Source organism: Hippocampus zosterae, chromosome 1 (assembly GCF_025434085.1).
Source record: "Hippocampus zosterae strain Florida chromosome 1, ASM2543408v3, whole genome shotgun sequence".
In the NCBI taxonomy this organism is placed as follows: domain Eukaryota; kingdom Metazoa; phylum Chordata; class Actinopteri; order Syngnathiformes; family Syngnathidae; genus Hippocampus; species Hippocampus zosterae.
Window position 1 is genome coordinate 37,347,533 of NC_067451.1, and position 14,683 is coordinate 37,362,215.

The window sequence follows — 14,683 nt, forward strand, 5'->3', positions numbered from 1 at the left end:
ACGGTGGGGGCAACATTGTTTTCAGATGAAATGATGTTTTACATTTTCCAATTCATTGTTTTTGCTGAATGGTAAACGAGAGTGATTATAATAACAAGCTACATGAAGAAATATTTTCATTCATTCATCTTCCGTACCGCTTGATCCTCACTAGGGTCACGGGGGGTGCTGGAGCCTATCCCAGCTGTCTCCGGGCAGTAGGCGGGGGACACCCTGAATCGGTTGCCAGCCAATCGCAGGGCACACATAGACAAACAACCATCCACGCTCACACTTACACCGAGGGACAATTTAGAGTGTTCAATCAGCCTGCTGCGCATGTTTTTTGGAATGTGGGAGGAAACCAGAGCACCCGGAGAAAACCCACGCAGGCCCGGGGAGAACATGCAAACTCCACACAGGGAGGCTGGAGCTGGAATCGAACCCGGTACCTCTGCACTGTGAAGCCGACGTGCTAACCACTGGACTACCGGGCCGCCCACATGAAGAAATAATTTACAGTTATTCATTCATTCATCTTCCGAGCCGCTTGATCCTCACTAGGGTCGCGGGGGGAACTGGAGCCTATCCCAGCTGTCTTCGGGCAGTAGGCGGGGGACACCCTGAATCGGTTGCCAGCCAATCGCAGGGCACACAGAAACGAACAACCATTCGCACTCACACTCACACTCACACCTAGGGACAATTTAGAGTGTTCAATCAGCCTGCCACGCATGTTTTTTGGAATGTGGGAGGAGCACCTGGAGAAAACCCACGCAGGCCCAGGAAGAACATGCAAACTCCACACGGGGAGTCCGGCGCTGGAATCGAACCCGGTACCTCTGCACTGTGAAGCCGACGTGCTAACCACTGGACTACCGAGCCGCTAATTTACAGTTACTGGTAGATGAATTATCTATCTGCCCGCCAGCCTCCCTGGCCGCCCGTCCGCTTGCCTGCCTGCCGTTCCATTGTATCTGTCAGCGTTTAAAGAAGCCGTACAAACCCCCAGGTCAAAGCAAAATACATTATCTGCAGTCGCTCTAGCGATCTAACTGGCTAATCAGATCTCAGTGTTCCATTCAATTATTTTGCCCAACTTTTAATTTCTTCCTCCTAAGGTTCATTAAGCAAGTCAATTACATAGACACTGTGACGTGTATGAGGGAAGCAGCGTGTGAGGAAAGATGTCGTGTCAACTTTTTTTCCCTCTGTGCAACAGTATACAGTAAATGTGTGGTCTTGTCCTTCATCAGCCCACCCCCTCCACTCGATGGTTAAAAGTCAGTGGAATGTTAAGATCCCAGCATTAGAATAAACACGTCATGTGTTAAATCAAAATCCAATTCTGTGGTCTATTACTTTCTGGCATAATAATGACTGCCAAGGATTAGGAATCAATATTTCACTGCAGCAGGGACATTACCAGCTTTATTCGTCCGTAATTGAGTTTTGGGGAGAGGCCTTGCTCTGGAATCAGCATTAAAGATAAGGGCTCTTCTCATGGGGATGCACAAATAAACCTCTAGAGGCAACACATCAGCTACACATCATTTAAAATTGCTCATCAATAAGTGTTGCAAAGCACTTGATAACTCCACTTGGCAACATCTAACGCCAATTCGAGCTGACTGTGACTCTTGGAGCTGATCGTGATTCACAGCCACTACTGCATTTGTCTTCATTTCTTCGCTGCATCATTGTCTTTGTATATAAAGTAGATTCCAATATCCAACCTGAACCCCCAAAAAAAGCATATTTCTCCATTCAGCTCATGAATGAAGAAATATAATCTGTTTTGTTTAAAGTTCAAATTAGAATTGATCTACATGTGATGTGTTGTTGCATAAACTTGATCAATGTTGGTTCTGACTTAATTGTGTGTTTAAACTTACTTTTCACGAGCATACGTCATGCCTCGGTTATAGATAAATGGGCTGCTGTTGAGTATTGTGTTGTGCAAAGTAGTTGGTTTACTTGTACGAATTATAGCCGATGAATACTTTCTGTGTGGAACAGCAAAATATGTATTGTGTAGATCAGTGGTCCTCAAATCGGAGTATGTTTAATTCTGGGGGAATGTGAAGGCACATCAGGGATTTAATGAGAATTCAAAATATGTTTTAAAAGCTTGATCAAAAGAGTTGCCTCCCTCCCACCAAAACGACAAAGATTCTCTGTGAAGCACAAGGCCAAGTGTCACGAAATGGTCCCATGAAATGCAGAAACTCAGTTTGGTGCAACAATGCAATATTTGGTGTGACAATTGGTCATGTTGTCCGTCCTCTATTTAATTAATCAATTGCTTTTTTTTTTTTAAGTTTCTACCTTTATTTTGCACAGTGTATGACTGGTAAGCACATCCGTCTCACAGTGCAGATGTCTGGGGATTGATTCCAGACCCAAACTTCATGTGTGGATTTTGTATTTTCTCCCCGTGCCTGTGTGGGTTTTCTCTGGGTACTACGGTTTCCTCTCACATTCCAAAAACATGAATGGTAGGTTTATTATACGCTCTAAATTGTCCCTATGTGTGACTGTGAGTGCCAACAGTTATTTGTCTATGCACCCTGCCTGCTGCCCGAAGACAACTGAGATTGGCTCCAGCACGCCCGCGACCCTTGTGAGGAAAACCGGATCAAACAATGGATGGATGGATTTCTTCTTCAGAACAGTGGACACTTTTTGTTGATGTTTATTTAATGTGCACAAATATTTATTTATAATTAAACTGATCATTTCTTTCTTTTTTGTCTTTATTTTTACTGTATTTTTAAATAGTTGTAGAGATACGTGAACTGCAGGAGTATCGAAATTTAATGAATAGACACCGATGACAAAATAATTGACTCTTCGCATGACCTCGACCCACGCCCCCCCCCCCCCCTCTCTCCGTCCCCCTTAAAAATGGTTTGCGATGATTAGGGGAATGAACAAAATAGTTCACAGGGTGCACATAATTGAAAAAGAAAGTTGAGAATCACTGCTGTAGATTGTCAGAAATAGGCGTCAGTGCCCGCTTGCGCTGAGCATAGGTGGAGGTAGAAAAGCCCGATTTTACTTCAAGGGGAAGGTGGGGTCGCGGTTACGGGGGCGGGGCCCCTCCCCTCCTCCCTCGGATGTTGTCAGGCTCCTGCTGCAAGCAGAAGACCGCGACATACCGATCGCGCAGAGCCCTCGGGCGAGACACAGAGCGCCGTACCGGGAACGAACTCGGGTGCGATGTTTTGTCGAAATATAACAAATTACAAATCTAAAGACTCTGTGCTATGACGCAACGGATGATGACGGGAGGCGCGGAGGACAAGAAAACAAAAAGTAGACAGGACCTGGCATACGAACGCACTAATTAAAGCCTCTCATAATCCTATGGAAAACTTAAACAGTGCGAAAACTCTGGATGTCGACTGGACTCACGAACCACCTTTGGTGGGAGAGTAGCTGATTTGCTACAGCTGATTTGCTACTTTGATATGAAAAACAAAGTTGATTTTGTATTGCTTGGTCTGAGCGATTCTCTTTTTAAAAATTTGTTTTTTAAAAATCTGGATTTGAAATAGATGGCAGAGGAAGATTAAAGTCATGAACCGGGACATTGCAGCACAGGGACCTGGGGGGGATTGTGTTCAGACATTGATAAATCGAGGGGGGGCCGCTGCGCGCCCCGCTGCAGGATTCCAGCCTTCAATGACGAGAGAAGAACCGGTACCGAGCTTTAACGAGGAAGGAGTCCAACCCATGCTCAGCCCGGACCATTTGGACACGCAGAATGGAGCAACAGCGGGTGAAAAACGGTTGTTCTCCGGCACGCTGTCCGGGATCAGAGACAGTCATGCACAGAGCCACTCGGAAACTCCACCGACAAACCCGGGTTTAGTCCCACCGCAGCAGGTAGATACTAAGAAGCGCTTCCTTTGCGAAAATGTATTTTGATACAGTTACCATAGCATGATTGAATGGATGACATCGAAACAAAACGAACACAAAACAAAAACTTTGTTGACCTTGTACGAAAGGAGGAAACAAATAAACCAAGGCTCCATTGACGACACTTTTCGAATTGAAGTAGACTAACGATTCGCATCGAAATCATTAGATTTTGAATATGATTTAACGTAGACAAAGTTAAATTACTAGTAGAAATGGTCGTGAACTGCACAACCCGATTGCGTGGCTAATGCGAAAAAAATATAAATGATTGGATTGGATAAACTTTCTTGTCAAATGTACTGTATGTGAAACATACAGCACATATGACATTTCTTTCCTCAACATAAAACAAGAGGTGATCAATGCAGTCTGGTGATACAGACGAGTAATTTATTATTTTTGTTATTATAGTTAGATGGTATTCAGTGAGTAATTTATGAGCCACAATTGGCTCTTACTCTCTCAATTGAAAACCTCTCTTAATTGAAAATCTCCCTTGAAAGAGGTTCGGAAGATCATTGAATGAATGAATGAATATATATACACTTATACTTACACTTATACTTAGTCAACTTTGTATGTGGGTGTAGGCAAAAAAAGAAGTAAAAGAGAACCGAGGAAACCTGACAATTTCTTTAAAATGGTTAGTCATGGCCGAATTTACGTTTTAATGTCCTGTTTTATTGCCAATTCCAGTGTTACCGTTTTCGCAACGGGTAAATGTCAATGCGCTTCCTTCTTCGTTTTTGTGTGTGTGTTTATTTTTAATCCCGTTATTATCAAAACGTATCTAGCAGATTTCGAGGGAGAGACTCAGAAGAATGTAACATATTTTCAATTGTATTTGTTAATTTCGTTTTGTACCATTGATTGTTTTGTGATTTATTGTAAAAGAAAGGAATGTATTTGATGACATCAATCAAATGTACGTGAGAAAGAGATTTGCGAAATACTTTTTTTTCACTATCCACACAGTTCATTGCGACCTCCTCATGATTTTATGGATGCTATCTATCTATCTATCTATCTATCTATCTATCTATCTATCTATCTATCTATCTATCTATCTATCTATCTATCTATCTATCTATCTATCTATCTATCTATCTATCTATCTATCTATCTATCTATCTATCTATCTATCTATCTATCTATCTATCTATCTATCTATCTATCTATCTATCTATCTATCTATCTATCTATCTATCTATCTATCTATCTATCTATCTATCTATCTATCTATCTATCTATCTATCTATCTATCTATCTATCTATCTACCGCGATAGCCGTTGTTGTTCATCGTGCGTATTCCTGTTTTTATTAACGTCATGTTTGAGAAAAACAGCATCAAGACAAAAAGAAACGCACGAATAAAATATTTTCAGAGATAGGCCATAATGAAAATCGGTCTGTATCTTGTGACTATATTTAATTGGTTTCAAATTAGCTCGTTGTTCCACTTTTATATGTTATCCGACACACACACACAGACACACACAAAAGAACGCGCCGTTGAAACTCTCCAACGAGTTCTCATTCGAGTTCTCATTCAAGTTCCAAAGTTTCTCGATGAATAATGTAACATTCAAGTCAAGTCAACAGTATTTATAGTTGCTGACTCCAAAGTAAAGGGCATTGCAGTAATCGAGCCGGGATGTGACAAAGGCATGAATTACTTCATTTCATTCATTCGCCACAAAGTTGGTTTTATTTATTTATTTTGTAATTTTTGAATGCGCTTTTGCAGGGTCCAACCGGTCATCGGACTACCTCATTCTCCGTCTTGGACATTCTGGACCCCAACAAATTCACCAGCTGTCGGAGACTCGCACGACCACAGAGCAGCCAGGCGGATGACCAGCACCTGGTCGCGCAAAGTGGAGACATCAGAAGGGGGCCCGCTGGTGAATCCGAAGCCGGCCTCGAGCCCAATTATGGCGCACAGGAATACCACAGTAAGAGCGATTTTACGGTTGTCAACCGACAAATCTACTTACCTGACTTCGACGTTTTGGAAAATTCATCAGTTGAATTAGTTAACATATTTTCAATTGTATTTGTTAATTTCATTTTGCAAAAATTATTTCATATATATATATATATATATATATATATATATATGCATGGATCAGTTTAAGTTTAAGTTTCATGTTTTCAAAACACATATTAATACATAATCTTAAAATTTATATTTTACCAACGACTATCAAAATACCCCGCTTTATACCTTGTTTCAGGAATAATATACAGATTTGCTGCCGCTGTTTAAAACGACATTGTATTTCCATTGGGGGTTTCAAGACAATAAAAATGCGTATAGCTCCACTGTGTTTGGTACGACGTAATAAAAGGCACGTTTACAATACAATACCATGCATGCTGATTTATATAGCATTTAATTAAGACGCAAAAACGAATTGTTTACGTTTTATTGTGGTTGCCATAAAATAATTTGTCGACATTTTTTAAGTCTTCATCAAAGCACATTAGACACACTGTCTTAATTAGAAATCAGAATTACTCTTTCCTGTATTTGAATTATTTCCACCTATCCGCTTGGTTTGCAGGCTGTCCCTTTCATTTAATGTCATTAATTTGAATGTATACGTAAAAAAAAAGCAAACATCTTCACATAATCCACATGATCCTGATATATTTTCCCTCACATTACTTCATTTTAATATCGTATTTGAACCTCATTAAATAACTAATTCTTTGTTTTGCAAATACATCAAATTCTATGCTCGCAAATTTCAATGACAAAGTACATTGCACCATGGACTCTTTCATTTATTTGCAAAGGGCTGGACAATTGCAACGTTTGGTCAATCCAGAACAAGCTCGGCGTGGTCTTTTCAATTTCATTTCAATTATACCCTTTTGTGAGGCCTGCAACAGACCAGAAAAATATTTCGGCTGGAGGAACTCACGTTTTGGAGAAAAAAAATAAATATATATATTATATATATATATATATTCAATACGTAAATATTAAGTGTCATCTCATAATATAACGTGGCTGTCGTTTGTGCCGCTGCCAAGGACGAGGTGGTTTGGTGATTTCATCGGTGTCCGCTCTGGCCCATGTCGGAGAACGTGCGTCATTCCGTTGGGCTCTGACGAGAGGCCGACGTGGCCTGAAATAAAGATTCCGAACAGGTCTCAGAAAGTGGTTGTAATCGTTCGTGGAATATTAAGAGCTCACCTACTAAATTCGCCATAAGGTTTTCCATAGATATACTTGAGAAAACGTTTGTGCGTGTGCGTGTGCGTGTCCGTGTGTATGTGCGTGTGTGCGTGTGTGTTGCATTTATGGTTACATGCAAGGGCCAAATAAACCTCAGAATGATGCTGTGGTGGACCATTAATCAATACTGTACTTGGAAAAATGTATAGATAGTAGTTCTTTCTCCAAAATAAATCAAATAAATCAAAGTGTTAGTATGGGTTTACCTCATACTGATGGATGTGAACACATTTGCCTGTGTCGTACATAGTATGTGACAAAGTGTCAGGATGTAATAATAATAATAATAAAATAATAATAATAATAATAATACATTTTATTTATAAGCGCATTTCAAGACACCCAAGGACATTTAACAACAACAAAAACACAAAACAATACGGGTTGAGCAGCGGCAGCCAAACGCACCAGCGTTCACTCAACCCGGATGTCAGAAAGAAACCATAAGGGAGGGAGAGGGGGAGAAAATAACCACACTCGAACTATCCTCATTTTGAGGATAATTTGAGTTCGGCAAAAAAAATCCTGCACAAGCATATGACAGTGTGTCAGTTCCCTTGAAGACAAATTTGATTGTTTCACTGTTAAGTGTGGCAATTTTTATACAATAGATCAAGTAAGTCTATCATGTATGCTGTATTTGACAATATATTTTTTTCAAAAATATGAAAGTAAATTATTTTTAAAAAACAATTCTATCCACCACATACATTATTAAAAAATCAAATCAATCCAAATAAAGCAAAACAAAAATATAAACTTTTTATATATGGTTGCCTTTCAGATTGTGATTATGTGCAGGCAAGTGTAACCATACTATGAACCTTAATAAATTGAGTTTAAAAATACTAGTAAACTGGTTCCCTAAAAAACAAATAAACAAACAACAACAAAAAATTTCTGTCATGAAAGGGGAAAACTTGCTTCAGTGAATATTTTCAGTATTTACTTCAGCACAGTAGTTAATGGAGGACGATTCTACAGAATATCTTTAATTGAATAAACATAATATATTCCAACTTCAATTATTAAATTGACAATAATTTTGAAAACAACTATTTTCATTTCCGTGGGTTTCATTCTGAGTCAATTACATTTCAAATCTTTTATACAAATAATAGAAGAAGTGACTTTCACCTTTTTCTATAGTCAGAGGTCAACCACTGCAAGACACTCAGATGGCTTCCACAGCCATCTATTTTTATTTGGGTTAAGGGACGAGGTTCTCGTACCTAAGGTGAACGTTAGTATTTGCCCTGACCGTGAAGGGAACCTTAGTCCTTGTGTTCAAAGTCAGTTGTGTTATCCATCAAGCCATTCAGCCATCAAACGCTACTCTAATGTCTTACGCAGAGTTACCATGTCAGCTGGTTAGATGTGTTAAACTCACTTTAATTCACTCAACGAATACACACACATATTAAAACTGTATCTAACTGATGGGCCAATGTTTGTGAATGTAGAGAATGTTGGGTTTTCATCAGCGTTCATCAAAGGTTGCAAAGATATTCGGAAAACAGTTTGCCACATTAATGTTTCCCACCGTTAACAGACTATCGCCTGTCCAAAAATCCATTCTTCAAATTCACATTAGTCGATGAGCAGAAAAACCACACACACCAGCCCTGAGGGGGCCAATCTTTTATGGAAGTCATTGGTGTGTCCAGGTCTTGTGGTCCCTGTCCTGCCAGACAATCACTAAGCCCCACTTCCTTTTTTAATTGGAACAGGGGTATGGTTAAGACTAAAAGTAAACTTTATTATTATTTTCAGCTGAAATGTATGACTGTATTCAAATTTCGTAAAGTATGCTTGACTTACGCAAGTCGTGCAACAAAACATTTTAGTGGACAGTGGACAACGTATGTTATCAGGTTACAGGTTGTCATTATTGGTGCATGAAAGGGTTCAATTCATGCACACTGTACTTGAATTTCTAATTGGAATATCAAATTTGAATTTTGAGCCTTGATCAGTTTGGCTTCTAAGCAGGTAATGTATACGAGTTAGAATAGAGGCAGTATGACAGACGTACCTTAAGATCCTGATGAACTTTCATCTAGCATTGTATAAATAATATTGAGAAACAAAGGTAAATTGTGTGACAGATAATTTGCAAAATTAGGTTTAGGGTCCGGTCGCAATTTGCAAGAAGCAATATGCATTTACCAGATGTATCACGCTAAACCCCTAATTTTAAGAGTTTACTCGAAATTTTGTGTGGAAACTGATTGCTGCTTTAGTTTTTACACATGGTAAAACATCACATGTTCATTTGTAAAAAACAAAAATAATAATAAATATGGCGAAAAATGTTTAGTTTACATGAATTAACTTGTATCCATTTGACATGGTATAAAAACACATCACACAGCAACATTTTTCCCTTGGCACTGCACACATCCAAAACAAGGTGTGGAGGGAAACATAAAAATAATTGGTAATAACTTGCACAATCTAATGCGAGCCAAAGCAAAAATGTTTTGTTCCAAAAATGACAGTAGCGAGAAATTGAATTATGTTTATTTTTTAGGTATTTTTATGATATAAAAAATGTGAGAGCAAAAAATGGACAAAAATACGTAAATATTACCAATATTTAAACGAATAAATAAAAATACAAGACGAATAATTAAAAGAGATCAGAAAATATGTACCAAAAATTCCTAAGTGATTGACAAAATAAATCCAAATAAAGAAAAATACACATCATAATGTGCAAAAATATAACACAAAGTATTAGCTGAAAGGAATACAAAAACATGACATAACAGCAACAATCTAAATCTGGGGTGCCCACGTCTGGTCCTCAAGAGCATACATCTAAAACAGGCTGGAGCGGCTCCAGCCTGTTTTAGACGTATGCTTTGTGCAACACACTTGATTTATATCATCAAGATCGTTGATCAGGCTTTTGCAAAGCTTGCTGATGAGCTGATCGAAATGCTGGTCAAAAATACTGTATATTCACAAATACTTCCACAAAAAAAAGCACCTTCACACTGAACTGTGACTTTAAAATAACTTGGACGTGGGCAGCAGGACACAAGAAAGAAGAATGAGTCACTTCAATGTCATCAGTTGAGCCTGCTGGCATAAGTTACGAGCCCTCCAAACCGACCAGATTTCTGTAATCTCAGCATCATCACCAGTTTGTGAGACCCAAAAACTTGGTGGACAACGCCACACACAACACGATATTGACCCGGGTTGTTTGAACACGGCACACACGTGTCCCCCAGAAACTCCACACACAAATGCCCACACAACGGGGTTGGGAGCGTTACTTTAAAAATGTATTCCGATACAGTAACCAGTGACCTTTCATAAAATGTATTTAGTAACCTGTTATAAAATGTATTCATTAACCTAATCCAAATATCATAATATTGAAGTAAAATATCTTCAATACTTTCATCCTTTCATGCACCCTGTAACCTGATAACATGATAAGGTGTCCACTGCAGAAATAACTGCTGTCCCTGATAGGATTAATTATTCTTGGATAACACTGTACCACGTATGCTTAATAAATCAATTCACAAAAACAATCAATATGATCAATATTTTTACAAATGTGTCTTGTCTTTTCTGCTCTATGGTTGTGTAACATGCATGGCTTTGAATGCCAGAGGAAGTTTGAGCACCTGCAATTCAAATCCAAAGCACAAGAACAGTGAGGCAGATGTGCTAACCGCTGGTGCACCATTGATGAGAGACGGATGGATGGATTGGAGGTCAGGTGAAAAAAATGGTTGTTGTCGAACTGTTGTTGTTCCGACCTGCTAGCTGAAAGTTTAGCTAGCAACAAAATCCTGTACGTTGGACGACCTTTGAGCTGTACCGGAAGTCAGGGAAATTGACGAGGTGATTGAGGACTCGACTTTGCTGTCTCTCCCCCCGCATTGAAAATATAATGCAGTTTTAAAAAATATATGTTAACTCATTACTTTTTTTTTCTGTAACCATCATGGGATGAAGTTATGTTTTTTTTGTTTGTCTGTTTGTTTTTTAGCATCCTGCATACTTAACACTGTTACATGTGTTCGGTTTTCTCCCCAACACAACGTGAGGTAAAATAAAGAGCAGCATTGTCTCCACTAAAACCATACATTTGTTTGCGTGTAATTCATGGTAACATGAGAGAAACTCTCCATTTCATATTGAAATATAGCTGGATATTAGCCACAGGCTAATATCCAGCTATATCCAGCATGATAAGATAAGATAAGATAAGATAAGATAAGATAAGATAAGATAAGATAAGATATCCTTTATTCGTCCCACACTGGGGAAATTTACAGCCTCCAGCAGCAAGAATGTATGTAGAAAGGAGAAAGGAGAAAGAGAAAAAAAAACAACAAACATCTTTCAATTAAATACAATATGAACACAAATGGATAAATCGCAGTACTATTTACAATTTCCTTCACATCATTTAATTATTATTATTATTATGATTGTTATTTTTTATTCATCAGCCTGACAGCAGTCGGTAGGAACGAGCGTCGGTATCTCTCCTTCTTGCAGCGCGGGTGCAACAGTCTCTGGCTGAAGGAGCTACCAAGTGCTGTCAGGGCGGGCTGGAGGGTGTGGGAGGGACTGGCCATCATAGCTTTTAGCTTAGTTAGCATCCTTCTGTTGCCCACCTCCCCCAGAGTGTCAAGGGAGCAACCCAGGACAGAACTGGCCTTCCTGACCAGTCGCTCCAGTCTCTTTCTGTCCCGGGCTGAGATGCTGCCTGACCAGCAGACAATGCCATAATGGATGGCCCCTGAACAAGAATGGACATTAGTTTGCATGTACAAAAGAACAACAAATACCCATACTCAATCTGCTTAGCGAACTATCATTAGCCAGTGGCAAATAGACACTGCGATACATTACCTTTTTTTTCAGACACGACTGTGCCAATACAGCCAAACACGATGGAATCTTGACTTGAAGCCTCACTTCATTATACTACCGTATTTTCTGCACTAAAAGCCTTCCATTTTCTTAAAAGCTCACAGCGCGCCTTAAAATCCGATGTGCCTTGTGTATGGTCATTGTGATAATATTTCGACCCCAAAAATGGCTCCTCGCTCGAGACATGCTGACAACGCAGAGTTCAAACTTAAGGCGATCGGTCACACAGTTGAACACGGAAATAGAGCAGCGGCCAGAGAGTTCAACGTTAACGAGTCAATGTTATAACGTGCTGTTGTGTCGCTGCTTTTTTAAATAAGTTTTACTGACATCTGATCGTTCTGTTGCCGTTTCCTTGAGCGTAGATACATCTAGTGGAGGCATTGTAGATTGCGTCTGATTGTGCGGTGCGCACAATAATAATAATAATAATAATAATAATAATGATGAATATGTATGAGGGTGGCCCGGTAGTCCAGTGGTTAGCACGTCGGCTTCACAGTGCAGAGGTACCGGGTTCGATTCCAGCTCCGCATGAGCGGTCTCAAATTGCGGGTCATAATTGGCCCCCTTTGCCCTCGCAGGCCTGGAATCTCACATGTGAGGGAGTGAAGAAAGTGGAGATGATCCGAGGCCACGGCGAAAATGCCACACGCGTGAGATTCTAGTCAATCAAGAATGAACCGCGGCCCCCGCCAAGGGTGAAATAAATGAAAAGAAACTTAAAGGTTAGCCGTGTGATTGGGGGAGGCTCCAGTCATCAAGAGGTGAGCTTGTTAGGCCTTAATAGGAGGAAGCCAGTAGGGAGATGCGAAAGCAGCATGGGCTTCAGGGGGCGGGGGGAAGGGCGCCTGTGCAAGTGGGCGGGGCTCACCTGATGATGATTATGTCCTTTGCTTCGACGGCAGATTTACGGCGTCATCCAAAGAGCTGCCGGTGCAAGGGGGGAGGAGTGAGGGGAGGGGGGGCGTGTTTTACGAGACGTGCCAGTTACGAGCGGCCCGGTGTCGAGCCGACGTATGGCGTTGCCTTCTCTACGACTTGTTTACTTGTGACTCGAGAGGACTTTTTGGCACGTCAGCGGAAAGCTGCCAGAAAAGCAAACAGTCATTACGCGCCCGCCCGCGCAACTTTGAGCAGCTTGTCACTTGGCACGACACTGTCTGGCGCTGATGGAAAGACTCCATAAGCCGGGCGTGGTACTCGGCGTCTCCCGGGTCGGCCCATCCGACACGTCTCCAAGGACGCAGACGCTCGCTTCTGCCTCAGATGACTTGCGCTCGTTAAGTCGCTTAGGTCTGGTCATGAACGGGGGCCTGCCGGTACACGAGTCCGTGATGCTAAGTGAGGCGCTGAGTGGAGACGAATTCATGCAGTGACGTCTAAAATGCATCTGGAGTTAAAGGTCACCCGAGAAACTGCCCGTTTTCCCCAGCGATTGGGCTTTGTTTGTGACGCATTTTAGTCTCTCGTCTAATGGGCTGCCATAGAGTACGTCTATTGTCCGCATGTGACATTTGAAGGGCCAAATAAGTTTCATTGAAGGCTCCGCGCCAACGGAAAAAAAAGAGTGCTCGTCTTGCATGGACACTGATGACAAATTGATGACAAAGACAGTCGCTGTCTTTAAACTGCAAGCCATTCCACTCGCCACGTGAGTTCACCTCCTTTTTACCAGTCGGTGTTTACATTGCGGCGGCCCGGTAAGTCCAATGGTTAGCACGTCGGCTTCACAGTGCGGAGGTACCGGGTTCGATTCCAGCTGCGGCCTCCCTGTGGGGAGTTTGCATGTTCTCCCCGGGCCTGCGTGGGTTTTCTCCGGGTGCTCCGGTTTCCTCCCACATTCCAAAAACATGTGTGGCAGGCTGATTGAACACTCTAAATTGTCCCTAGGCGTGAGTGTGAGCGTGGTTGGTTGTTCGTCTCTGTGTGCCCTGCGATTGGCTGGCAACCGATTCAGGGTGTCCCCCGCCTACTGCCCGAAGACAGCTGAGATAGGCTCGAGCATCCCCCGTGACCCGAGTGAGGATCAAGCGGCTCGGAAAATGAATGAATGAATGAATATGTATGAAAGAAATTACAAAATAGGCCATTCATTGAAGGTGCAACTCATAATCGAGTGCGCCTTTTAGTGTGGAAAATGCGGTACCATACTGGAAACAGATTATTAATAAATACACAATGCAAAAAAAATAACGATTATTTTACTTAGTTTTCCATTCGGCATAGTTGTTGCCAGTATTCCAGCAGCATGAAGAACAAAAGTTGTCGGAAAAAGTGCTGCCTCATCAGATGCACACCTGTGTAGATAGTATTGACTGACATCACAGTTTTGCGTGATATCTAGAAGGCATAATTTTGTAGGTCTCGCATAGAGCGTGTCACTCATTTGTCTTGTGCCATAAAAGACACCAGGGTGTTGAAATTTCATTCCTAAGGGCCCATGGCGCTTCAACAAAAAAAAAAGCACAAGTGTAAATTACAGTACATACAGTAGGCGCAAAATGAAACTGAGAAATGTGCGGGGAGCGGGGGAGAGAGGGGGGGCAGGAGGAGGAGACAATGAAAGGCAAACTACCGGTACGAATTCAAATGTTGGGACTGGTGCGCCAAAACTA